This window comes from Ceratotherium simum, chromosome 3 (assembly GCF_057802395.1).
Source record: "Ceratotherium simum simum isolate JZ-2026a chromosome 3, ASM5780239v1, whole genome shotgun sequence".
Taxonomy (NCBI): Eukaryota; Metazoa; Chordata; class Mammalia; order Perissodactyla; family Rhinocerotidae; genus Ceratotherium; species Ceratotherium simum.
Window position 1 is genome coordinate 69,598,764 of NC_141902.1, and position 24,859 is coordinate 69,623,622.

Genomic DNA, 24,859 nt, shown 5'->3' on the forward strand with positions numbered 1-24,859 from the left:
ATAGAGTCCTGGGTAGAAATTGACAGTGAAAGGACAGGGAGAGATGGGAGAGAAATTTCCAAGCTTTTCTTTTGAGACTATGCCCCAAAACAATGGAATGTTTTCTTTATTTGAAGGATTACAATACGTTTCTCCCTGTTCTTTTGTTTCAAAGGGCAAAACCAACAAATTTTAGTAGTCATGGTTAAAGGAGAACAAGCAAGTGTCATAGAAACTGTTTTTTTAAAAAAACACTGCATCAAATTCAGGTAAAATACAAAGATCTAACTATTTCAAGGGAAACTGTTATGGGGGAAGGTTACTTAACCTTATACATTGCATTGGCTAAACATAATGGTAATTCTGTGACTAGGGTACGAGACTGTGGGGGAATTATGGATGAAATAACTTGCTTGGGACTTGTTTTGAGCCAAGAGAGAGCAGCCGAAAGCACTGCATGCATTATGGCTTAAGACCGAAATCCAGAGAACAGCTGCTTGATTGCAGCCTGGACTTCCAAAAACCTGGGCTGCAAAGGGCAGAAATACTTTATTAAAATTCTTTGTTTTAATGAGCTGTAGGAACTCGAGTTACCAGCCCCTATCCTAGCTACTGAGCAGTTTCTGTTACAAATCAAAAGCAGTTTTAGGGAGGCTGCATTTTTTTGAAGGGGAATTCTCTCCTGGAGGATAATTCAGATCGCCTAGGGCAATTAAAGCCACCTAGGAGGAGGAGAGGAGAGGAGGAGGAGGAGAAGGAGGCCTCCCTGTGGCTGAGGAGCAGTGTCCCCGAGACTTCAACCCATAACCATTAACTTCCTCCAGTATCCCAGTGTACTCAATTCTAAAGTGTTCTAATGTTGAATTAGTCCCCCAAATGCCCATCATTTTGCTGCGTCCCAAGAACTATTGCAAACAACAGATGTATGAAAGGTAACCAGGAGTCTGGAACTGCTTGGGCCAAAAGAATCTCAGGCTATGATGCTGTTGGTACGTGCTTCCTGCCAAAACTCAGACACACAGGGTAAGTGCTTTGGCAATGAACTCTCACACCTTGGCTTAAACTGGGAAGACACCAACAGGTATTGAATCTTTAAAAAAATGCAACAGGCTCATGCTAGTAGTGCAGTGATTAACCTGCCTGGGTGAGTATCCATAGATTCCTTTTCCTTTCTAGTGACTCAGGCCACTCGGCAAGTTGGTGGAATCTGGCATCTCCTTCTTTGGAAGTCTTCAAAAACATTATGCACTCCAAATAGAGGGAACCCACACAGGTCTCCCCTCCATCCCAGGCCACCTCCCCATGTACCTTTTGCTGCCTTGTCACATACTCCAGCCCTCAGGCAACTTTCCTGGGCTGACTCTGCCTGGGAGATTCCTCTCTCCCCAACAGCGACTCAAGAATAAGACAAGATCTCTCCCAACTCTCCTCCACTTTTCCTTGCTCTTCCTCCAAACAGACATATTGAGAGCTGTTGCATTTTAGAGGTTTCACTGCTCGCTCCGGGGAACTGTAAGGGCTAACAAAAACAAGAAGTGCGGGAGGCTGGAAAGATTCAAGGATGCCACAGTGACTTGCCAGTTCTTTTCCACAGCACCAGGGTTAAGGGAGAGAACAAAAAAGACAAAATCTCTGGGCTCTGGAGCGTTCATTCCCTGGGAAAGATGGACAATAAATCTAACAACTTATTTATACAGTATGTTAGGAAGGGCTATGAATAAAAGCAAAGCAGGGAGGAGGGACAGGAACGCCTATGAGAGGGCATGCAGTTTTAAAGGAGTGGTCAGATTTTGAGCAAAGTAGAAAGGAGGTGAGGGAGCAAACCATGCAGGTATCTGTTGGAAGACCACTCCAAGAGAGAGAACCACTAGTTCCCTGAGGCACATGGGACAGCATGGAGGCCAGTGTGGATAGGCAGACGCAGAGTAGGATGGGCGGCCAGAGAACTATGGGGCAGAGCTCTCTTCATCCTGCAATCAGAGCAGTAAGAAGGAAAAAGCACAGAGCTTGAGCTGCACTGACCTAGGCCTGAATCTCAGCTCTGCTCCTTATGTCATGTACCTTGGGCTCCCCTCTCCTCATCTATAAACCATTGACCACAAAGAGTCATTGCAAAGGGTTAAAGAAGGTACAGAATGTGAAACTACCTAACACAGGACACAGCTCATGCCGAGTTCCTGCCCATCACACATTAGTTCCCTTCCTCTTCCCCTGGTTACAGGGCTCCTCTCCTCTAGCTCCCATTGTGGCCAAAGAAAAGGTGTCTAGAAGTATGCCATTCAACGGCCTCCAAGAGGTCCAGGATATATTACCAAGTACAAGAAAACAAACTGCAGAACAGTATGCATCCGTGTATAATATTGTTGGCAAACTAACATTTTAGTATCCACATTCAAAAATCTGGAGGAATCCACACAAAACTATTAATGTTGATCATTGTTAATGGGTAAGATTCTAACTTTGACCTTTTACCTTCTATATTTATGAAATGTTTGAACACTACAATAAATACATATTACATTTGCAAGCAGAAATCACAATATAGGCTAGTGTTGATGCAGAAAAAGTGGTTTCCTGGTTGTCTTCTGTATCAATACAGAGTAGCCTCCATTCCACCTCACACCCAAGGCCCACCTGGTGTGACCTAACTTAAGGAACCCTTATACCTTTTTTTTTTTCCCCCACTGAGGAAGATTCGCCCTGAGCTAACATCCACTGCCAATCTTCCTCTTTTTGTATGTGAGCCGCTGCCACAGCACGGCCACTGACAGATGAGTAGTGTATGCCCAGGAACCGGGGCTGGCCCCCTTACATCTTCTACGTGGAGAAACTGGATGCAAACAGGGCCAAAGGGAGCTACAGGGTTCACAGATGAGACCTGAACCACAGGCAAAGGTCCTATGGTGGGTGTGCCTGGCCAGCATCTGTGAACTCTGACTGGTTCAGTTTGGAAAGGGGATGGATTAATTTGTGGGTTATGAACCACTTTCTAAATAAAATTAAAATCCTTGGCAGCTATGGCTGCCACCAAGGAGGGAAAAAGAGAACGATGAAAATAAAGTATTTCACAGTAAGCTGTGAACTTCTTTTATGATTCAAGATTGTTGACACTGAAAAAAGTCTCACTTTAAAGAATATTAACTTAAGAAATACTACAAGAAAAAACACATTTCACAACTAAGTAGCTTACAAGGTCATTCAAGGAAAGATACATATGCCAGTTCCCAGTGTCTTACTCAACAATGCATTAAAATGTGCTTACAAGCAGTCACTGCAATGCATGCTAGTTATATAGCTTGCAAAAATTTTAGTTGCTCCCCACCACCTCCCCCCCCCCAAAAAAAGACACTTGGTAGGGGAATAAAAAAATAATGCTTAAGTGTCCACAGTTGCCCATATGGCTTTTCCCCAGTTTAAACATGCTTCAAGAAAAAAAATACATAGTCCAGAAACATTTTTACATTCCTCCAATTGACTACGGCACCAAAAAGGGTGCTCAGCTCTGCATTAAATAAAATTCTGCTTGAAGGCAAGAGTAGACTAGTCTACTTCTTGGTTGTTTTTTAATTATGAGATTTCTGACTGAAGATAGTGATGCTCCACACAGCAAAACCCATTTCCTCCCCAGAAATCAAGTGATACCTCTCTTTGCTTTCTGCTTCTTTCCCAGTAACATCAAAACTCAGTCTTGAGTTTATCTGATCATAGACTGGAAATCTCCAGGGCAGAAAGACTCCATCTCAGCATTTCCATAAGCACTGGGGAATGCGCTCTTCCAAAACCGAGTGTTTTCCGTGAGGCAAAATGGCTATACAAATTGCTTTACTCTCAACAGAAGACAGTAAAATGAAAAAAGTAACATCATGGTGTTCTAAAACCAGTCATATCGCCCAAGGAAGAAAACAGAGCTTGTAAATTTACAAGAGAGTCATATTTCCTACCTAATATTATTCATCAATTTATAGTTAAAAGCTGTAACTTCCATGGGATATAATTTTCAGATAATCCTTTATACTTACCTATACCTTTCTCACCACCATCTCAAATATGTAACCTGAGCATAAAAGTTTGTACTTTTATGGGTGAATTTTCCATTGATACAACTACAGCAATTTCTAAGTCTATGAGAACTGCTAGGAATGTGTAGCAAAATCCAATATCTGCATTATAATAACGCACTTGCACAAAAAGATTAAATATACATCTATAGTTGAATGCACAAATTCCAAGACTTTCAAATGAATAATTGCTACAATCGTAGAGAGACTGGAATGTGGTCCACGGCTGGTATCTTCAGCCCATTAAGGCACTCACAGTTCTTATGACTGGCAGTGAGACCAGAAGACAGTGGGCAGGGTGACAAGAAGACTGGAGTGGGATACGATAATGAAAAACATGAGTGATTCGGTCTACCTGATGTGCATATATTTTATAGATTTAAATCTGAAGGGAAACAACTTTTTGAACTTAACTTCTTGTTTGGCAGAGTTAAACAGAAGCATGCTTGGACCCCATTTTTATAGGCTCAGTGCCACCTCAAAAAATTCCACATAGACCCATTCCAAAACAACAGTTTCTCTTACTGGAAAGCCACAAATGTTGGTGTGGAATCTATGAAATGGAAAATTGGATTCAAGCCTGTGCTCATGCATAAGCTTGACCTTAAAGAAAATGGAAACGGAACGGCAACACCAGGGTTAAAGGCTACTCTCAAGGTTTCCCCACCCCCAGCAATCAGATGCACTTGAGTTTGCATCCTTATCTTGTCCCTGACTGTGTGACCTTGGGCAAGTTAGCTAATCTTTCTAAGTCTTAGCTTCTTCATCTTCAACACGGAGATAATAGGTTGGTTTTGAGGATTAAATGAGATCATGCACAAACAGCTTTTAGCTCAGGACCTGGCACATATGAGCTTTTAAGAAATGTGTCCTTTTCATGATTAGATGTGGCATGCTGACTATAGTTTAGAAGCAATTACAGTCCTGCTGCCATTTCCCAACATCTTGTGATAACCATTTTCATTTTATGTTTCTAGCTTTGACTATTCTTTTCATTACAGTATTTCGGGAAAAAAAAAAGAAAGAAAGGTAACTAGTTACATACATCCCACTTTTTGGACTGTTGCTTGAAGCAAGGTGAAAAGCTAGGGAAATAGGTAACATATACATTGAAGAGAAATTCAGTCTTTATGATATGACGTTATAAGTGTATGTAACTTCAAATCATGTAATTTCATGCTGCCCCCTATAACATAGGGGGCATCAAACCATAGTGTAGGTTTTATTTTAAAAGAAACAAAAGCCAAGCAGTATTAAAGAAGATAGAGAGAACCAATACGGGCCTATCACTATCTCAGTATTAGTGACTGAAACAGGGATTGGTGGGCTATATTATGGGGGATTTCATGGGGTCTGACTTCCAACAGGTGGCAAGCTTTAGTCATCTTCAGATGTAAAACCTTAATGAGTTTGAGTATGCAAGTCTCGGTGATTCTGTTCAAGGCCTCCTCTCGGCAATGAAGGGAAACAATTTTCTGGGTTTAAGCCTCCCTGGCAAGTTAGCAAGCAGGGAACTGTCTGCCGTAGCTGGCACCTGTCCTCTGGACCGGATTCTGGCCTGACGGTGAAAACCCACCATCCTTTCCTGACAGTCCATCCTACCGCTGTGGTGCCTCCTGACAAATGGGGGAAGCCCACTAGGAAGCGGTCACTACCAAGCAAGCCACAAATCCCCAGGGTGTGGGATTTCCACCTCAATACCACGCCTGAACACCGAAAATAGGCGCCCGCTTGTTATACTGCAATGGGATTCCCCTCAGCAGCAATCCCCCTTCCTCCCCCCGCAGCTTGCATGTTTTATTAATAAATGCAAGATGGCACACGGAGGCAAAGAATGGGAGGTAAGGCATCTGCAGCTGGACCCGAACCAGGGCAGTTTGCAAAAATAAATAAGAAGCATGTGACAAGAAGCAGATTCCCCAGGCTGGAGCTGAAGCCCTGGGCTGCCCCACGCACCCTCGCCTTGCTCCCCTGGCCAACGGGGATGAAGGTCAGTGGTAAGATCCCAGCCCTCCGGGGCACGCACCCTGCAAACCCTGACCGGCCCCCACGCCCGCCCCGGCCACAGGACCCGGGCAGTGAGGCAGGCGAAGCCCCGGCCACTGCCGGCTGCGAGGACACATACCTGCTGCCCGGGCTCGGGATTCGCTCGGCTCTGCAGCGGCGCCGGCTGTGGCTCGCGCTCCCGGGGCTCCCCTCTCCGCCCCCCCGCCCCCTCGCGGCCCCGCCGCTCCCTCCGCCCCTCCGCCCACCGCGCTCGGGGGCGCGCGCGCGTCCTCGCGCAGGCGGCTCGCTTGGGCCCGCGCCTGCGCCCTCGCCTCCCGCCATCGGCGCGCGCGGGAGGCTGCGGAGCGGCCGCGCGGCTGTCTAGGAAACGGCGGCCTAGGGGGGCCGGCCTGGGGGCGGGAGCCGGGCAGGGGGCGGGGGCTGGGGACTCGGTGGCCTCCACGGCTCGAACGGAGCGCGCCGGCTTCATGGTGTGGGTGAGGGGGTCGCGGGGCCCGGTCGGGGGGCCAGCGTGTGCGCGTGTGGAGAAAGGAGGGTGTCGCGAAGGGAAGGTCTGACGGGCGGGGCAGAGAAGCAACAAGTGCGGAGACCGAGGGGGGCCCACCCGGGGGATTTCGTGCAACCGAGAACAGCAACCTCCTCTGGCTCTGGTGCAGCGCTTTGCAGTTTTCAGAGCTCTTTGCCAGTTGTTCGTTACGTGCGCACACGGCCCCCTAGTGAGGGAGCTAACGGCAGGCATGCCCTCTACGTTTTGAGGCCATTGAGGGGGGAAACACCTCTTTCCGGCCGAAATCGTTCCAGAATCAGAGACCCCTGACCCTGAGTGTACTGTCTGGGAGAAAAATACCTGTCAGGACCTTCATTTGATAGTCTCAGCTCAGGGACTTTGTAGGACAGTGTTTCTCGACCTTTATTTTTCTATCCGTTATCACCCTTTTTAGACATTTTGTTCACTGATCGCGCCTCCCCCCATGAAATTCTAATATCATTGCTATATACTGTATAGTTGCTTATGTACCGTATGTGTATCTGTATCATGTATTTTTATACATAAAAAGAGTAAGATTTCGCCCCTTGGAGATGATCTCGAGCCCGTTGAGAATGTTTGTTCTAGGACCACAGTTCTTGGTTAGCAGGCGGGGTAAGTGGAGTAGGTGAGGACTCCAGATGCACTCGCAAATATTCTCTGTAGGTTAAAAAAAGCCCTCACATACGTATGTACAACTCTTTGTAATGTCTGCAGGTGCTGCCGTGAACAATGGAATGCAGTCACTTAAGCAACTTCTGGGTTGGTAGCAGCTTTTGTTATTTGTAGTCCCCATCAATTCATGCTAAAAATATAACCTTTTCCTATAGGGTCCTGACATTTTTGTTAAAATACTTGAAAAGATTGGAAAACCTCCTTTCTAGAACACTAAGTTCCAGGGTTACTTTTAGCTCTGCAGACAGCCTTGATTTCTGGTTCTCATACCTTTTCTAAAACAGCTTTTTTGCTGTTGTTTGTTTTAGTTTTTGTGGGTTTTTATGGTTAGGTCTATTTGGTTTCCCAGGAATGTCTTTGTCATTCTTGCCTCCTTCTCCTCCCACCTCAGCTTTTCTAGCTAAAAGATGGAAATTGTAGAGTTGAAAGACTTCAAAACCTAGGTCTCGGAATTTCCCCAGGAACTTGGATTATACTTTTTCTAGGCACACAAATACCTAGATAGGGAGTGAATATCTAATTTCAGCAAGCTGGGAAATAAGTAAAATTTCTTCTTCAGGGCCTCCCTCATTTTTCAGTGTTTCTTACCCAACTCTAATGGTGGTGTTTCAGAGGGAAAAAAGCTGTTGGAGGTGATATTTGTCGAAGCTACGTGGGTTGCCAGAGGATTTTTCTTCTACATTTCTAGAAGGAAGAAATGTGGACTGGAAAGGAGCAAGTGGGGATAGGTCAAGAATACTTGGGAGGATGCATGGGATGGGGAGGGGTATCGTTGTCTTTCTACAGGTGGTAGCAACATTTCAACTACCCTTGAAAAAGTGTAAAGAGAAAAAAAAAGCATTGACATAGCTTGCCCAGGTTGTTATCTACCCCATTTCCCCCCCCACTTAGTAGAACTCTAAAGATTTGGTTAAAACCATTGAAAAGCATCCAGTTACAATGCTAGTTGAAGGAGTAGGACAAGTATTTTGAAACTTGCTGACAGAGAAATTGGAACACCACTTCGGTTTGCCTGAAATCTTTGTAGTCTAATACACGTCTAATGCTCTACAATCTTTGCAGTCTAATACACCTGGATTCAGGAGCAATGCTAGTCCCAAGGAACTTTTTTCTACAACGGCTGTCTAGGAACACCCTCTAGAGAGAAAACTGGAAATTACGTGCTAACATCTTTTACCTATGTGTTTTAAATGTGCTGCATTTTTTTTGTAATCTGAGTTCATGGAAAATGTATGTGCAACCATTTTATGTGGTAGTGTGAAGTCAAAAATGCCAAAACCTGTATAATTTGCCAGCTCTCTGCTGCCCCCTGGTGGTGTCCTACTTCACATACCCAAACTAAATCTTCCTCTGATAATTTCTTGAGGTTGTTGAAAACCTAAATCAGAGGTGTAGACAAGATGCATTCTGCCTTCTCCAAACTTGTCCTGCTCTTGTTTTCAAATAGTCTTAGGCCTAACACCCGGAGGAGGATTAGCCCTTGAGGCCGATCAATTTAGAGGAACTGTGAAGATCTCTGGCAGGCCTCTTTAGCTTGTTCTTAAACTTGCCTATAAGAACCACTTGGGGACACTTGTTTAAAATCAGATTCTGGAGCCTCACCTCAAACCCATTAAAATCTAATCTATGGGAAAGTGGCCTGTGATTTTTATTTTTAACTGCCTGCAGGTGATTCTTACCAATAGGCGAGCTAAGGAATACTAGAGCTGTAAATAGAACAGGTGTTGCTTCAGTAGACTGTAGGTAATTAATGAGAGGGAATTTTGTGGCTGAAAGAGCCCCACAGCAATAGGAAAATAGGACCTATGAAGCAGGAGTGGAAGAAATCAACTGTGTGTTTAAGCCTTGTGTGTCACTTTCTTGCCAGATATACCTGCTTTTTTTTTTTTTTTTGTGAGGAAGACTAGCTCTGAGCTAACATCAGATGCCAATCCTCCTCTTTTTTCCTGAGGAAGATTGGCCCTGGGCTAACATCCCACTTACCTTCCTCTACTTTATATGGGACGCAGCCACAGCATGGCTTGACAAGCGGTGTGTCGGTGTGTGCCTGGGATTCGAACCTGCGAACCCCGGGCCACAGCAGCGGAGCGCGGGTACTTAACCGCTATGCCACCGGGCCGGCCCCCAGATATACCTGCTTTTAATATGGCTGTAATTGGCATAATATCCCATGCCAAAATGCCTTTTGAGGTAAGTCAGATTTTCTTTTAGTTAAAAAGACTGTCTTTTCAAGAGTACCAGAATCACATAATCAGAAAATTTGTGCATGTATGCAGCTGCAGGATTATGAGAGGGCAGATGGGAGATTATATTGATCTTGTGAATGTCTGAAAAAGATTGATATCAGAGTTAAAATTTATTCTCTTGAGGTAGCTGCTTGTAAAAGTAGAACATATGAATCTGATGCCACATGATTTGTGAAATTTAAATAATACCAAGAGATCTTAAGTTGTTAATATTTATGTAAATGTTAATATTTTAAAACCTCTTCTAAATAGTGATTTGTAACGCAACCTCATTTATTTGCAACACAGAGAGAAAGCCTATCTGAGTTAGTGAAAAGCCTGAAAAATGGAATATACGTGACTTTGTGTGACGTTTATTTAAGAATTTAAGTATGCACAATAACTGCTAACAAAACAGCTTTTTAAAAAAAATTCTGATGGCTTTAATGAATAAATGATTTGTAATTAGCAAAATTCATATACATACAGTCTATGTGGATAAAACACAAAGCACAGTACCATGCACTCAGTAGGTCCTCAATTAATATTCATTTTAAAAGGTTTTCTCATAATTAGGTTAAGTATGCTTAATGCAGCAAGCCCATTTTCAAGGATAGTACCTCAATGGCAGATTTCATCTTGAGCAGCAGCACATCAAGAGTGGGGCAATGAGAGCATCACCTTGGGTGTAGGCAATAAAAATTCTCATTGTCTGTAGAGAATTTAAGCTATAATAAACCCACTGAAAGTCTATCAGCTTTTTATGACCAGTAATTTTTATGTACCAGAAGTTCTAAACTGTGTCGGTGATAAAATACTCCTCCCTGAAAAATCTCTTATGAGTCTAGGTTCTAGACGATTTCTGTAGTTACTGTTAAGTTTTAGTAATGTATATGTAAACTTCAAATAATCACATTTTAATGATTTATCCTTTAATAAATATTATGTTCTACATGAAAGTTAATTCAGAGAACTCCCATTTATACAATTGGCCTTCAATAAACATGAACTCACTTATATGGGTATTTTTCCAAGTAAATTCATAAAAATTCAAGGCTTTGGTGCAGTTCATGTCTAGAACCCCTGTGGTCCATATCCCTGCGTTTAAATAGTAGATTCTTAATAAACAGTGGTAGCACAGCAATTGTAAGGATGAAAAAGCAGAACTTGGTTACTTCAATGTCATTCTGTGTGACCACCTAGAGTTTTCATTTGTATGTAAAATTTAAGAGTGAAACAAAGTGCAAACTTTGAGGTGTAATATTTTTCGTTGGTAAGTACAAATTTTAGTTCTTTTGTGAAATTATTCTTTTGAATAATTGAGTTCGAATAATATCTTTAACTTTGTCTTTAAATTCTTAATGTTTGTTCAAAACTAAAGAACAAATTGAGTATAGGAGGTGCAATATTATTTAGTACTTCAACAGACCAATATGTAGGTTTAAGTTTTTCTGTTTTTCCAAAACATTAATTCTATTAACATTTTTCCTTTTTTGTACAATAATATTTATTTTATATTGGCATATAAGTGGAGTTGAATGAAAGAATTTTCACTGTCTGTTTCTTTCACTGTCTGTTTCATTTCATGATTGTTATTGAAAATAATTTTGTCACATAGTGAAAGGGAGTTAAAAAATGATCCCTCTGGATGTCATATTCTGAGTATACCACTGGGCTCAAATGATCACAAAGAGAATGGTATTCAAATTAAGTGAAATTTATTATGTGTTGAATATTTTGAATTTTGCATGTGCTTCATGAGGAAACTGTAACCACAGGCACTCTAGGACTGGCAAACTGACCTGATCTTATCAACAGAGTGATTAAAAGTTGTTTTTCAGGAACTGAGACCCCTTGTCTAGTTCAGACCAGTTGGGACCACCAACCCATCAACTGGGCCTGCACAGATGCCTAATAAGTGACCTTTTTACGTCAAGAGGCTGAAAACTCCCTTCTCACATCATTCTAACACCACTATTTTGTGAACGTGGGTCCTATGGAGAGCCATGAAGTTTGACTATGCTTGCACTGATCATCAATTACCTCACTTCTCCTTACCTCCAATCATCTATCTCCACACTTCAGACCGCCCTGCCCTTCATCTCATAAATTTTGCCCCAAGCCCTGGATCAGGGAGACAGATCTGACAGCATATGCCTCCTGTCTCCTTGCAGATCAATCTAGCAATAAAGCTGTTTTCTTTTCGGAAAGGCTGATGCCATAATAATTGGCTTTTTTGTGTGTGTGTGAGGAAGATTAGCCCTGAGCTAACATCTGCTGCCAATATTCCTCTTTTTGCTGAGGAAGCCTGGCCCTGGGATAGCATCTGTACCCATCTTCCTCTACTTTATGTGAGATGCCACCATAGCATGGCTTGATGAGTGGTGTGTAGGTTAGCGCCTGGGATCTGAACCTGTGAACTCTGGGCCGCTGAAGCGGAGTACGCAAACTTAACCACTGCGCCACTGGGCTGGCCCCAATAATTGGCTTTTTTCTGCACACTGGGTAAGAGAACCCCATCTTTGTGCAGTAAGGAAACAGTTCTTTCGGCTACGCAATACATGTGTCAAAAATAGAATATTGGTGACTGTATATATTTTAAAACATAAAAATGATACAGTATTCCAATTCTAGTATAATTAGGCTATTTTAGAACCTAGCAAGTACGTGTCCATGTGTTTATTGACAGAATCCTAATAATTGCTGACATTTATTAAATGCTTATGATATGTTAGACACCATTGTATGTGCTTTATATGTATTAATTTTTTCATATCAACCCTATTGGGAAGGTATAGTTATCGTCTCATTTTATAGGTGAGAAAACTGAGGCGCAGAGATTAAGTAACTTGCTCAAGATCACACAGTTAGTAAATGGAGGAACCAAAATTCCAACCTGGACAGTATGATTCAGAGACCTCAAGTTCAACCTGGTGCCTCACTGCCTCACGTATATACACAAAGTTGTGCCTCAATAAGTTTGAGGAATCATTATGTAGTGGAAAAAGCATTCTGAAGTCCAGGGATCCACCTCTAATTCATTCTATAACTTTGAGTAAGGCAGTTAAGTGAATGTCTCTGATTTAGACAGGATTGAACATACTCCATCTAGAAGTTCTCTAAATTTCTTTCTACCTCCAAATTTTTATGATTCTACGATTATTTTCACGTAAAGAATAAAATTTGATTTTTCATTTATCAGACTGAAAATGAACCAGAAAAATAAAGAACTAGCATGATCAAATTTGAAGGTAGATAAATTTTTGATGTTTTGTAGTTGCAAAATTATACTCTTATTAAACCTTACATGTTCATTATTTGTATGACTACAGAAAGACCATGCATGTATGAGGGATTGATTGTACATCTTGAAAACTGGCTTGAAATAAAAATTTACATTATTAATATATGCCACTTTTACATAATTAAGGTGTTCTGAGCCATTGCCTTGATCTTGTCTTAGTGCCATATAAAGTAAAGCTCTTTGGGAAAATGAACTGTTAAAGTGGAAGATATATCATAGTGTATACCACTTTTCCCCCTTCTTTCTTTTTTTTTAAAGATTTTATTTATTTTATTTTTTCCCCCCAAAGCCCCAGTAGATAGTTGTATGTCATAGCTGAACATCCTTCTAGTTGCTGTATGTGGGACCCGGCCCCAGGATGGACGGAGAAGTGGTGCCTCGATGCGCACCCGGGATCCGAACCCTGGGCCACCAGCATTGCAGCGCGCGCACTCAACCACCAAGCCACAGGGCCGGCCCCTTCCCCCTTCTTTCTCATGAAGGCTACCACCTTATAGAAATGACAATCCTTTTTAACCCTCTATCCATAATATTGCATGTAAATTTTTTTTTGGTGGAGACATAACACAAAAAGTAACTTTCATAATGAAAGAAATATAATTCCTTGCCATCCCCAAAGAGTCCTTGTTTAAAGGATTTTTTTTTCCTCCTACCCAATAATCTTTTAATAAAATTCTGTTTCCCTCATAACCCAACTTCTAGCCTTGTATTTGGAAGTATAACAATGAATAGTTTTCCTGGGACTTTAAAAAAAAAAAAAAGGTTGGGGAAAGAGAAGTTTCTGCTGCCTGTTATGAAGTCCTCTGTGGTATTACTAAGTAAAAGAAAAGCTCAGATGAAATTTGTGAACAGATTCTACTTTCCTTCTCTTCCTATGTTACTCGAATTGTTATGTAAAATATTTGCTATTTTTATTTTTCTTTATGGTGGCCACAATTTCTATCAAAGCAGAAGAGATAGAGGCAAACTATAAGGTGAAAGCCAGTTTCTTCTCTGCAATCTAGGAGAAAAGACTTTCACCCAAGGACAGATCAGGTAAGTAATTATTCATTAATTCATTCTTTCTAATGTTTTGGGCCCATATGTATAGCCATAATTTGTCAACTATAATGATAGGTCATTGGTTTAATTTAACTAAGAGACAATAAGTGTAGACTCCACAATATGGAAAATTCTGTAACTTTTAATTTATGGAAGCTTGGGTCTTAATTCTGATGTTTGAGAAGCCTGTATGTATAGAACCATGTTCAATTATGTATTAACTATTTATAAAATAAATATTAAAAACAACAAAATCCAGTAAGCTGGTTAAATCTAAGCCTGATCTTTGTGATTTAAAAATAATATGAATAGAGTTAAAGAAAATTAAGCAAGTTTTGGGGAACAGGAGTCTGGAAAATAGTCCAAGTCATTGAGCTTAGACAAGTGAAGGTTGGGGGGTGATAATGCTTTTCAAGTAAATGAGATGCTGTCATATCGAGGTTGGTGCCTGTTTTTTCCCATCTCCAGAGAGGAAGAGGAACAGGAAAAATTTAGGTTAGAAAAATCAAAGATTTTGAAGTTGAGGATGTTTAAGATTATAATGATTTACCTTGCAAGGTTGTAGAATCCTCTTTCTGGAAGGTCTTCTAAGTAGCCTGATCATCTGTCAAGAATAGCTTATATACCCATCATAAGGTCTTCTAATTTTATGATGCTATGGTTTATTTTGAAAAATATGTGGTCATTTATGTCTAAGGCAGTAGCTAACATGATATATTTCTAATGACAGAGTATATAAACTTATAGAACTTGATATTAGGAGTATTATGGAAAATTATCAAGTTATTTTATGAGCACAGAAATAGTCATGCATTTTATTCAGCTTGTTCCATTGTTGACCATGTGACCATCATTACCATGTTTAATTTTTCTGGTTTATGTAATACTCTCCAAATATATGTATGTTAACGTCGACAGAAATTGAATTGTGGACTCAATGAATCACCTCTACCAAGAATAGAGAGGAGGATGAGAGGATAAATTTAAAGATGAGTGTGTTCAAGTAGGATTGTTGAGGACAGCTCCCTGAAATGTGAGATAAGGTGGAGATTTCAAACAATAAGAAGTGGACCAGAGTATGATAATCTGAAAATGCCATTTGGGAGCAAGGAAAAGCCTGTTCCTCACTTCTTTCCATTGATTTTCCTCTGAGAAAGAGGAGAAAGGACTAAATAGTTAGATTGGAAAAGGTACCTTGTGATCTAAGGGAGAACCAGATTTTTATTGAGTGAACTGCAGAGAAGTGAAAAATAAATTTAGGATAAAAAGAGTTTGTCCTCAAAGAAATGAACTCTCTCGAAGATGGGGGATGGGGCAGAGGCTGAAGAATGACTGAGAACCTAAAGAATTGACTAGGTGTGGTTCGGGGAGTTTGAGAGTAAAGATGTGACGGTCAGAGGCAAAAGGAAAAAAAGACTTGTGCTGAGGGAGGTGAGTAAATAAAACAGAAATGAATAAGTATTCGAGTAGGAGAGAAAAGTAGGCACGTTAGAGGAAAATCAGGGCCATTAAGATAATATTTCTTTGTGAGCAAGGAAATAATGAAGATGACCAGTTACGTATACTGAGGAAGTGGGAGGGGATGGTAATTACTTCAGGCCTGAGAAGGCCACACACATGTGAAAAATAACCAGGCTGACTGACCCCTTATTTCAAGAAAAGTTTTTCCTGGGACAATATTCAGAGACTTATTCTGTTTGGATATTGATTGTAGAGTTTCTAGGCTCCAAGGACATAGGAAGACCAGGGTACAAGGGGTAACACTGAGGGGTCAGTGGGGTTGGGAAGCTCTATGATTTTTATCTCCTTTATGTCTCTGTATAAAGCTGTCACATTTTGTAGGAGACATGCATAATTCAAGACTATTCCTGGCAGCAAAGAATGGAAAGTTTGCTATTGTCATGTGGCAGTAGCTTAAAAGAGTTTATAAATCACTCACCACCCGGATTTGAAACTGTGATTCTTGATAAATTATTAATTGGGGAAATTTGTGTTATTTCGTATTTTGCATATAAAGTGAATCTTGATTATCAAATCATTTCGTGTTTGCATAAAAATGCAACCATATACTATTTAGGTTTTCCAGTTAAGAATAATGATGATAGCTAATACTTGTTCAGTTTCTTATGTTCCAGGTACTTTACATGTATAAATTCATTTTATATTCAGACAACTCTTTGAAGTAGGCACTGTTATTCTGTCCTCCTTTCCCCCAGCCCTCATGTATCAATGAGCAAACTGGGCACAAAGATTTTTGCCCAGTGTCACATACTTATTCCATGGTACAATGTTCTAATGTGGAACTGGGGTTTTTGCTCTAGCCTTCTGGCTCCAGAGCCCATGCTCTTAACTCTTAAACTGCATGCCTTTTTATATATAAAAATTATGAGTTGAGGATTGCTTGAAACTATTATACTTTGAACCATTGGTGACTTGAGTATATTTATAGGTGGTGCAATTTACATCGAAGAAGGTGGCTTTTGTGAGCTACATGGGGTAAAAATTGATTTATTGCTTCTATAAATGTTTTAAAGAAAGAAGTTCATACCAATACACTCAGTGATATGAAGGGCTGTTGCCTGGGCCAGGCCAGCTGCTGTTACTCAAAAGATCACATTGGATGGTATAACCTTAGTGAATTTACCAGCGTCTGACTCTCAGTCTTGTGGGCTTAGAAACCGGATCTGGTTAGTAAGTGTCCCAGAGAGGATTAAATTAGTCTAATAACCTCATCAGTCTGATATGTAAAGCCAGAATGCAAATTTACTAATTTATAATGAGATAAAGCTGTTACATAAACCAGTTGTCAGGATGATCACTGTATTTTCTTCCAGGTGGTGGACCTAGATGGGAAACCAAATTATAATCAAGAGGTTTCGTGGCGAACAACAGGCACCATGAATATTTCTTTTGTTTTTTCCATAGTGTTTATCTATTTCAGAAATTCCTCAAGGATTTCATCAATAATAGCTGCTATTGGCATGTACTGTCAGTCCTCAACTTATAAATAGCCTCCACCCCTGTGCCCCACCACCAGGGGCTCTGCTGCCATAGAAACAGTTGTTAATAAACATGGGTATTTTAGAGAATCTGTGGGTTCAGAATTGAAGGAAGGGAAGAGTCTGTGAAAAGCAGAGTTGCTAAAGGGTGCTAATTTCTGGGATAGACTCTTAAGTAGCATGGGTTTGCCTGAGTAGGGATCTCTTTACCTAAAATATATTTTTATAGCACTGCCTGAGGGCCTTTTATTTCCCCTACTTCCGTTATATTGCCTGAAATTTCACCAAATTGAAATTGGTTTCTATTTTTCAAACATTCTCTTAAAACTGTAAGTATCTGTGTGTGGCGGATATTCTTAATGACCTCCCTAATACCCATTTCCTATTGCTTACCTTCATTTTGTTAGGGGCAGCAATGTGACCAGCTTCAAGCAAAAAACCCTGACTAGTTTGAAGCCAGTCATGACAATCCCATTCTCCTTTGCCAGTGATTGTGAGGGGAAGTCTGCTGAGTGCAGGGAGGGCTTTTGCTTTCCTGATAAAGAGAATATAGGTAGCTGGTACTCTCCTCTTTCCCCTGTCTTCGTGCCTTAAATGCAAACATGAAGCCTGAAGATGTAGCAGCCATCTGGTAACCATGAGATGACAAGTATGAGGGTGAAAATGTGATTCCAACAAGCTGAGGATCATGGAGGAGAAAGAGCAAGAGTCTAAGACATTGTTGAACAGCTCTTGCAACCTTGGACTGCCTACTTCCAGACTTATAGAGAAAAATAAGAAGCAGAAAGATGTGACCCTTGTTATACAATAGCAAAGCATTTGACTAACCTGTGTCTGCTGCTCCATGGAAGGCTGACCATGTGCAGAGATTGTTCTGTTAGGAGAAAGGATAGGAAAAATTTGGAATACTGTCATGTGTGGTTACTTCTTGTGACTTTTCGGTAGGATCCTACAGAAGGGGGTGAACTCAAATTAGCACTCCTCAGCGTATAAGCAGAGAGGGCAGAAAAACACAGCTTTGCTATAGAGGTAGTCTGCTTTTAGCTTGCACTCTAAATTGGCAAAGAGCCCCATAATTTGGAATTTTGTAGGGATTAAGGATAGTATCTCCTCACCTAAGACTATTGTTAGAATTGCCTCAAGTCTATTATGACAGTTCAGAGGTCAACAGTTAAGAGATGAGAATTTCCAGGCCTAAAGATTATTTCTAAAAATATGTTTTGACTGTGGTTACTCACTCAGGGAATTGATCTGAAGCAAATAGACCAGAAGCTTGATACATTTTTGAGGGAACTGGAGTGCAAAGCTGGCAATTAGTTGTGATTGTTTTTACCTTCCAAGCAATCCTCATCCCTTCCTCCCTAAGTCAAACGAAGATGAAGTAGGCTGCAAAAGCTGTGGAGGCCCTGGGAAGGGCATCCACTTCAAAACCTACCTTAGATGTGGGTACAGAGGACAATGACAAAACAGATCCTCCTCACACTTAAGCTAGGAGCTGCTAGATTGACTAACCAAGGAATTTACTTTATTGCCTGCCAGGGAATCTGTGATTTCTGTCCAATAAGATATGATATGGACTGTGGACTGTTGACCACTGTGTGCTTCCTATTATCCCTTTTCTTTAATGGAATTTTTATTGAGGTCACTCTTTTTTCTTTTTCATTGTTATATATGTGAGGGGAGTAGTTTAGAAACAGTTTATCTTTTAGCTATACAGATGGTCAGATAAGAGTTGCCATATTTGGACTTGATATCACTTAGAGATCTTGCTTCATGCAGTAATTGGATGAGATAGTGGGATTGTCTTCCTTGAGAGGATGAGTATGTTCTGTTTAACATGTGTAAAAGTGTGTGTGTGCATACTGAGTGGAGGACTGGCAGACACTGTTGGTTGGTGAATCCATATCCATCTCTTACCTCTACCATAAAAATTAGAAAAGTTAAATATTTGATTTTCTAGTCTTTCTTACTGCCACAGTAGGCAGGTGATACAATTCTAGCCCATGAGCCTACTGGCGGACTTCATGAAAGGCTTTCCCTTTCTCAGATAAAAGGGTCAGATGGGGCTGGTTAACCCCTTTTTCTTGCTTTGGCCTTAGATGTGATGCCTGGAGCTGCAGTGACCATCTTGGAATCATTAGGCAACACACATGAATACACAAAGTTAATCCACTCAGGCTGGTGGAGCAAAAATACTGAAGATGTTGGTGGCATCATTGATTAGTAAACAAACCTTAGCAATCACCGTTTCAAGATTTTTTTATCTTGTGAGAGAAATGAATCCATATTTGTTTATGCTGTATGTTGCAATCTCATAACTGTGGAGACTTAGATAATAAATAGCCAGATAACTAGGCTGTACTAAAGACAGCCTAGTTACATTGCAACAGAGAACTGGGTTCTCTGTTACCTACAATCCAAAGCATTCTAAACTGATATAGTATAAATGTCTCTTTTCTATACTACGATGTCAGGGATAGTTTTTATTTGTTCATTTTTAGTCGTGATGTCTTATTAGTAAATAATGGTTACATGAAATGAGAAAAAAATTTTTAAAAAATTTTTGCAGTAGGCTGATTCACACGTAAAATTGCATTATTGAAGTGTTACTGTTGACAGGCATCTTCTCAATATGTGGCCTAGTTTGCATTTTTTACTTTTTGGAATAGAATACCGGCATAGCTGAGCATTGCACTTTTAATATAATTAGGGAACACCTTTTGAGAATTGGTTTCTTATGCTGAGTTATACAGTAAGAAATGCTAAAAATTGTTACAACCAAATAAAAGTCTTCAGGAAGAAATTGCTGACTCCAGTAGAACAGGTTCAATATCAAGTCTTGGCTTTTGTGTAGAACAGTCTTTTTGTTCTGCATCATTGACTACTAGTAAATGTTTATTACTTCCAAAGTGATGTTTTACTCTAAATGCTTTATGTCAGAACATGTACTTTTTCTTCCAATGTCTTTTTAAGTGCTTTTTCATCAGTTAAGAAATTTTTTTATTCCAATGGTTGACTCAACCATGTGAGGTTCAAGATTGTGCTTTTCTATTTTTGCCCTTCTTAAAATTAGTTAGTGGTAATAGCCATGTGTGCCAGCTTTTTATATTATAAGGAAATGCTTGAACACCAACCAAAGGGTAAATATGGAGCTAAGGAGAATAGACATATTTCTTTGCATGTATTTTATAGAAAAATTGTATTTGGCTTTAAGAAAAGCTAGCTTTTAAATTTTTATTCACATATTGACAAGATGTGATCCAAATAATTTCTTTCACTTCCTGAAAAGGTATTTTAATCTGAAGGGTTTTTTGTTTGTTTACATTAAATTCTAAAAACAAAAGCTTTTAAAGTTATTTAAAAAGTAAGTGAAAGGGCTTGACACTAAAGATTCCATTGTTATCATATCTGAATATATATGAGGTGATTTTTGGGGTATGAGATGTATTGTTCTCCACTGTGACTTTCTCACTTGCCTCATACATAATATTTTGCTTTCCTTTTCTGATGCACCCTGAGTCAGGCCTGGCAAAAAACTACTAATATTGTAAGACTAGCAAGCTAACATCTCAGTGGGAGATTCTTAAATGTATGATAAGGGGATTTTTACTCGAGTGACTGAAATATCTTTTTGATCTATTTCTGCTGAGATTTGAACACTCTATAGAAAGGGTTTGAGGTTTTTCTTGATTTAAATTACTCTTAGTTTTAAGAATATATTGTTATTAGAGTGGCAGCTTTTATGACTATCATATAACGTCTTTCTCCTGGGTGATTCTCCTATCTACTTTTAATGGTTACCCTCTTTGCTGGCTTTTCTTAAATCATATATGATGTACATGTGCCCATATTCTTTCACTAAGGGAGGCAGCATTGCTAAGTGGATACTTCCCTCTCTGGCCTCATCTCATGTTTCTATCTGCTCAAACTGCACAGGTCTTCTTTAGTACAGCCTAGTTATCTGGCTATTTATTATCTAAGTCTCCACAGTTATGAGATTGCAAAGGGAAGCCAAAGTTATAATAAATATTCACTAATGAACAAACCATCTATAACATTAACTGTTCCTCATACATTCATCTCTGTCTAGCTTAGTGGCATTGTTGGCCAGTCTTTTTCTGATTGTTGAATACTCTTATAAAACGCAAATACCATACAAAGTGATTTTAGGGTAAAATGACAAATCTTGAAAAGATGTAGGACAGATGATGAAAATGATGTTGGTGAACTCAAATCACAAGTGAAACCAATGACAAATGAAAATTTGGCAGAATTAGGCCACAGCAATTGAAAAATAGAAAAATTACAAAGATGATGATGACCCTCTCATCTCTTAAAAAAAAAAATTTAATATCAGGATTAAAAGAGGGCCTTGGGAAAATTGTCAGTAATCTCAAGTTTTTTACAAATAAAGCCTTTAGAATTGTGATTTGGAAACTAGACATTAGGTGAAGTCTGTTTAATACAATTTTATCAGAAAAAATATGCCCAAATCCCCACTTGATTTGTTCATTTCTAAGAATTAGCACATAATGGTAATTATAACCAAAATTAAATTAAATTTAAGATGACATAAACTAATAAAAGTTCTTACCACTTTATATATGAAATTTTCACCTCTGTTTTAAGTGGACTAACTTTAAATAGCTTTCTTCTTCTTTTTTTTTTTTTTAAAGATTTTATTTATTTATTTATTTTTCTCCCCAAAGGCCCAGTAGATAGTTGTATGTCATAGCTGCACATCCTTCTAGTTGCTGTATGTGGGACGCGGCCTCAGCATGGCCGGAGAAGCGGTGCATGGGTGCGCGCCCGGGATCCGAACCCCGGGCCGCCAGCAGCGGAGCGCACGCACTTAACCACTAAGCCACGGGGCCGGCCCTCTTCTTCTTTTTTTTTTTTGAGGAAGATTGGCCCTGAGCTAACATCTGTTGCCAGTCTTCCTCTTTTTCTTTTTTTCTCCCCAAAGCCCCAGTACATAGTTGTATATCCTAGTTGTAGGTCCCTCTAGTTCTTCTACGTGGGCTGCCGCCACAGCATGGCTTGATGAACGGTGAGTGGGTCCGCGCCCAAGATCCAAACGCGCGAACCCCAGGCTGCCCAAGTGGAACACATGAACTTAACTGCTTCACCACTGGGCTGGCCCCATAAATAGCTTTCTTATGATATCAGTTATCTTAAGAGAAAGAGGATCTCGGATACATTCTGTATCTATGATTTAAAAGAATTTTATATATCCTATATCTGGGATTTTGAGAACATATTTACATATTCCATTCATAAGTAAATTTGTAAGACTAAATATGTATAGTCTATTTACCATGGCAAATTCTTTAAAATTCCAGATATAAGATGCTCTTCTTTGCTTTCTTGCATGGTTAACTTCTGCCCATTCTTCAGATCTTGACTTCTTGAGGAAAACATCCCTTGACAGTTGCAATTTTATGTCGGTGTGTATGATTACCTGATTAATGTCTGTTTCTTTCATAGTCTCTAAGCTTTCTGAGGCAGAGACCATTTTGGATTTGTTCGTCATTTTATATCCTCTGTGCCTAGCACAATCCTTTGTATGCAGTAGGCACTCAGAAATATATTTTGAATCAGTGATGAATGGGTAGAGTGTGCCATCTGGAGCAAGGCAGACCTAGTTTTAAGTCTTGGTTCTGCCACTTATAAGCTGTAATCTTGGGAAAATCAATTTAACCTCTCTTAACCTCAATTTCCTTCTCTGTAAAATGAAGATAATCCCTACATTGCAAGATTATTGTTAAGGACTATATAATGTATGTGAAGCTTTTATTATTTTATCTGGCATATTGTAAGTATACAATAAATGGTAGCCATTATTAACTCACATGGACATTAATGTCAGTCACATTTGGACATTTTCTGGCTTTGATTTTTATATCCATAATTCTTGTTCAAAAAAGATTGAGAGGGCATAGAGCAACCCTGTGACTGGCAAAATAACATAGATCTAATTTAGGTTCCTTCTTGAATAATCAATTGTATTATCTGTATCTGATTTACATTTTAGGGGTAACAAAGATTCTCTTTTTGACCAAACTCTAGTCAGGCTCCCCTTAGCCATCTTCTCAACTAGGCCTCAACCTTGGCCTATAAAGACTTGAACAAAACAGTAACATAGTTTCTAATAGCTCAAAGCTGCATCCCTAGAATGACCCCCCACCCCCACCCCCAGAAAGTGCCTGCCTGAGAAAACTTAAGGCTGCCAAAAGAATTTACTTTTTGTTCCAGCAACACCTGAAGATAGGGCCTGTTTCCCAGCCTCTGTGGGAAGGTGGAAGCCTACCTTGATTAAGTGCCAGCTAATAAACCCAGATGGGCTTTCCATGGATAAGCCTCCCCCTCTTCCTGCTTTTTGTAACTTTTCAATTCCCTGACTCTAATGAGCCCCCTTCCCCTCTCCTACCTATTCCCTCATTCCCCCTTTAAAACACCCAGTCACCTCTGTACAAATCAAAATTCAGTTCAGTTCATGCAGGACTCTTTTTCCTGTTGCAATAGTATATTACTGATTAAAATCTTGTACCATTAAATGTACAAAATCTTGTGAAATTAAAAGTCCTTGTCACTTTAACTAGTGTCTGGCTTTGTTTATCTTGAGGTGGTATTTTAAGAGGCAGTATGCACAGTGGGTACAGCTGTGGTCTCAGTTACTTAAGAGCTGTGTGACTTTCGGCAAGTTACTCTTTTTGTGTTTTACTTCCCTCATCTGTAAAATAGATAGTATTCTTATCTTCAAATGTTGTTGTGTGTATTAAACAAATTAATCCATATAAAGTGCTTAGAACAGTAAAGGATATATAGAAAGCATTCAGTAAGTGAGAGCTTTTCTTACACTATTTTCTTAAGAAGATGGATGTACAAAGTAGACATGATATAGCAGAGTCAGACTTGATTATTTGCTGAGGCTTTGGCTTTAAACCTCATTGTATATAACTTCAGTAAACTACACCGGTCCGTGTAGAGGACTTCTTTTTCCTACACTTGAACTTTGTCCAAAGTTCAAGGTCTACTTAACCTTGAACTTTACAAGTAGTTTACCTGATATTTTCCCTTGAAACTTGAGTTCCATAGGTGCAGAAGGCCATGACTGCCACTGTCAGAAGAAACCAGAAATACACAGTTTGTTTTTCTCATTCCGACCTTTTGCTGCTCAAGTTTGCTTTGTAAAGGCAGGCTGCAGATTAGCTCCAATGTCTGGAAGGTGTGTTAACTCTTATCTGTTTTTATCATCTCAAAATCCTACTTTAGTATTGGGCTTAGAGTTTTAGAGTCTATAAAAAATAGCCCAGAAAGAGGGTATGAACTCTAAGTGTTCAAACTGCTATTGAAATGACTTAGAATGAGCTTTGACTAATTGTATTGCTCCATCAAAAATAATAGCATATTATATAAAACCTGGTATTCTTTTAAAATAAAAGTGTCAGTGCTTTTTATCATTATCTTTTAAAAAGCAACTATGAGAAAAGAGAAAAAATGTGAAACGACATTCTAAAGCAAAACCCAATTAGCTATATTGGGCTACAATGTAAGCAGAGCAGAAAATTCTCGACTACATTAAATTCTATGCTGCTTTTGTGAGTCTTGTACCACAATAACAGTAAAACAATGAGAAATATAAGAAAAGTAGATATGGTAATGAATTTTGAAAGAATTTAAGACCTATTACTTCCTTTTAGATATTAGATATTTTAGATATTATTTTTAGATGTTTTGGGAGTTCCTCTGAATCAAGGAATTCCTAAAACTGAAGAAATGACTTATTGATATGTTTTATCTTTATGAAAATAATTGTGACCCTTAACTTTTGCTGCTCCACATTCCGTTTTTACTTTTCTATGATAATATAATTAAAAGTGTGGATTATTCAACTATAAATGCTATGTGGAAGCCTTAGTTAACTTAGATCTTGTAAAAATACTTTCTCCTATTTAGTTGCTAGAGCCTGTGGAAATGGGGTTGGAGATAAACTTGCGCTATACCAAGTTTGGCACTGGTAAAATTAGTTTCCATTGTATAAC

General features: G+C 39.7%; 2 protein-coding genes across 4 annotated transcripts in view; one reads left to right on the forward strand and one right to left on the reverse strand.

The window, feature by feature from the left end:
* TMEM266 (transmembrane protein 266) overlaps nt 1–6,235 on the reverse strand; it is a 117,768-nt gene extending 111,533 nt beyond the window's left edge. For both annotated transcript variants that reach the window (XM_087428761.1, XM_004421856.3), the window contains exon 1: nt 6,163–6,235. The gene's annotated coding sequence lies outside the window, so the exon portion shown is untranslated. The remainder of the gene's footprint in view (nt 1–6,162) is intronic.
* A 285-nt stretch (nt 6,236–6,520) lies between these two features.
* NRG4 (neuregulin 4) overlaps nt 6,521–24,859 on the forward strand; it is a 161,065-nt gene continuing 142,726 nt past the window's right edge. For both annotated transcript variants that reach the window (XM_087428763.1, XM_014780962.2), the window contains exons 1-2: nt 6,521–9,435; nt 13,726–13,809. The gene's annotated coding sequence lies outside the window, so the exon portion shown is untranslated. The remainder of the gene's footprint in view (nt 9,436–13,725; nt 13,810–24,859) is intronic.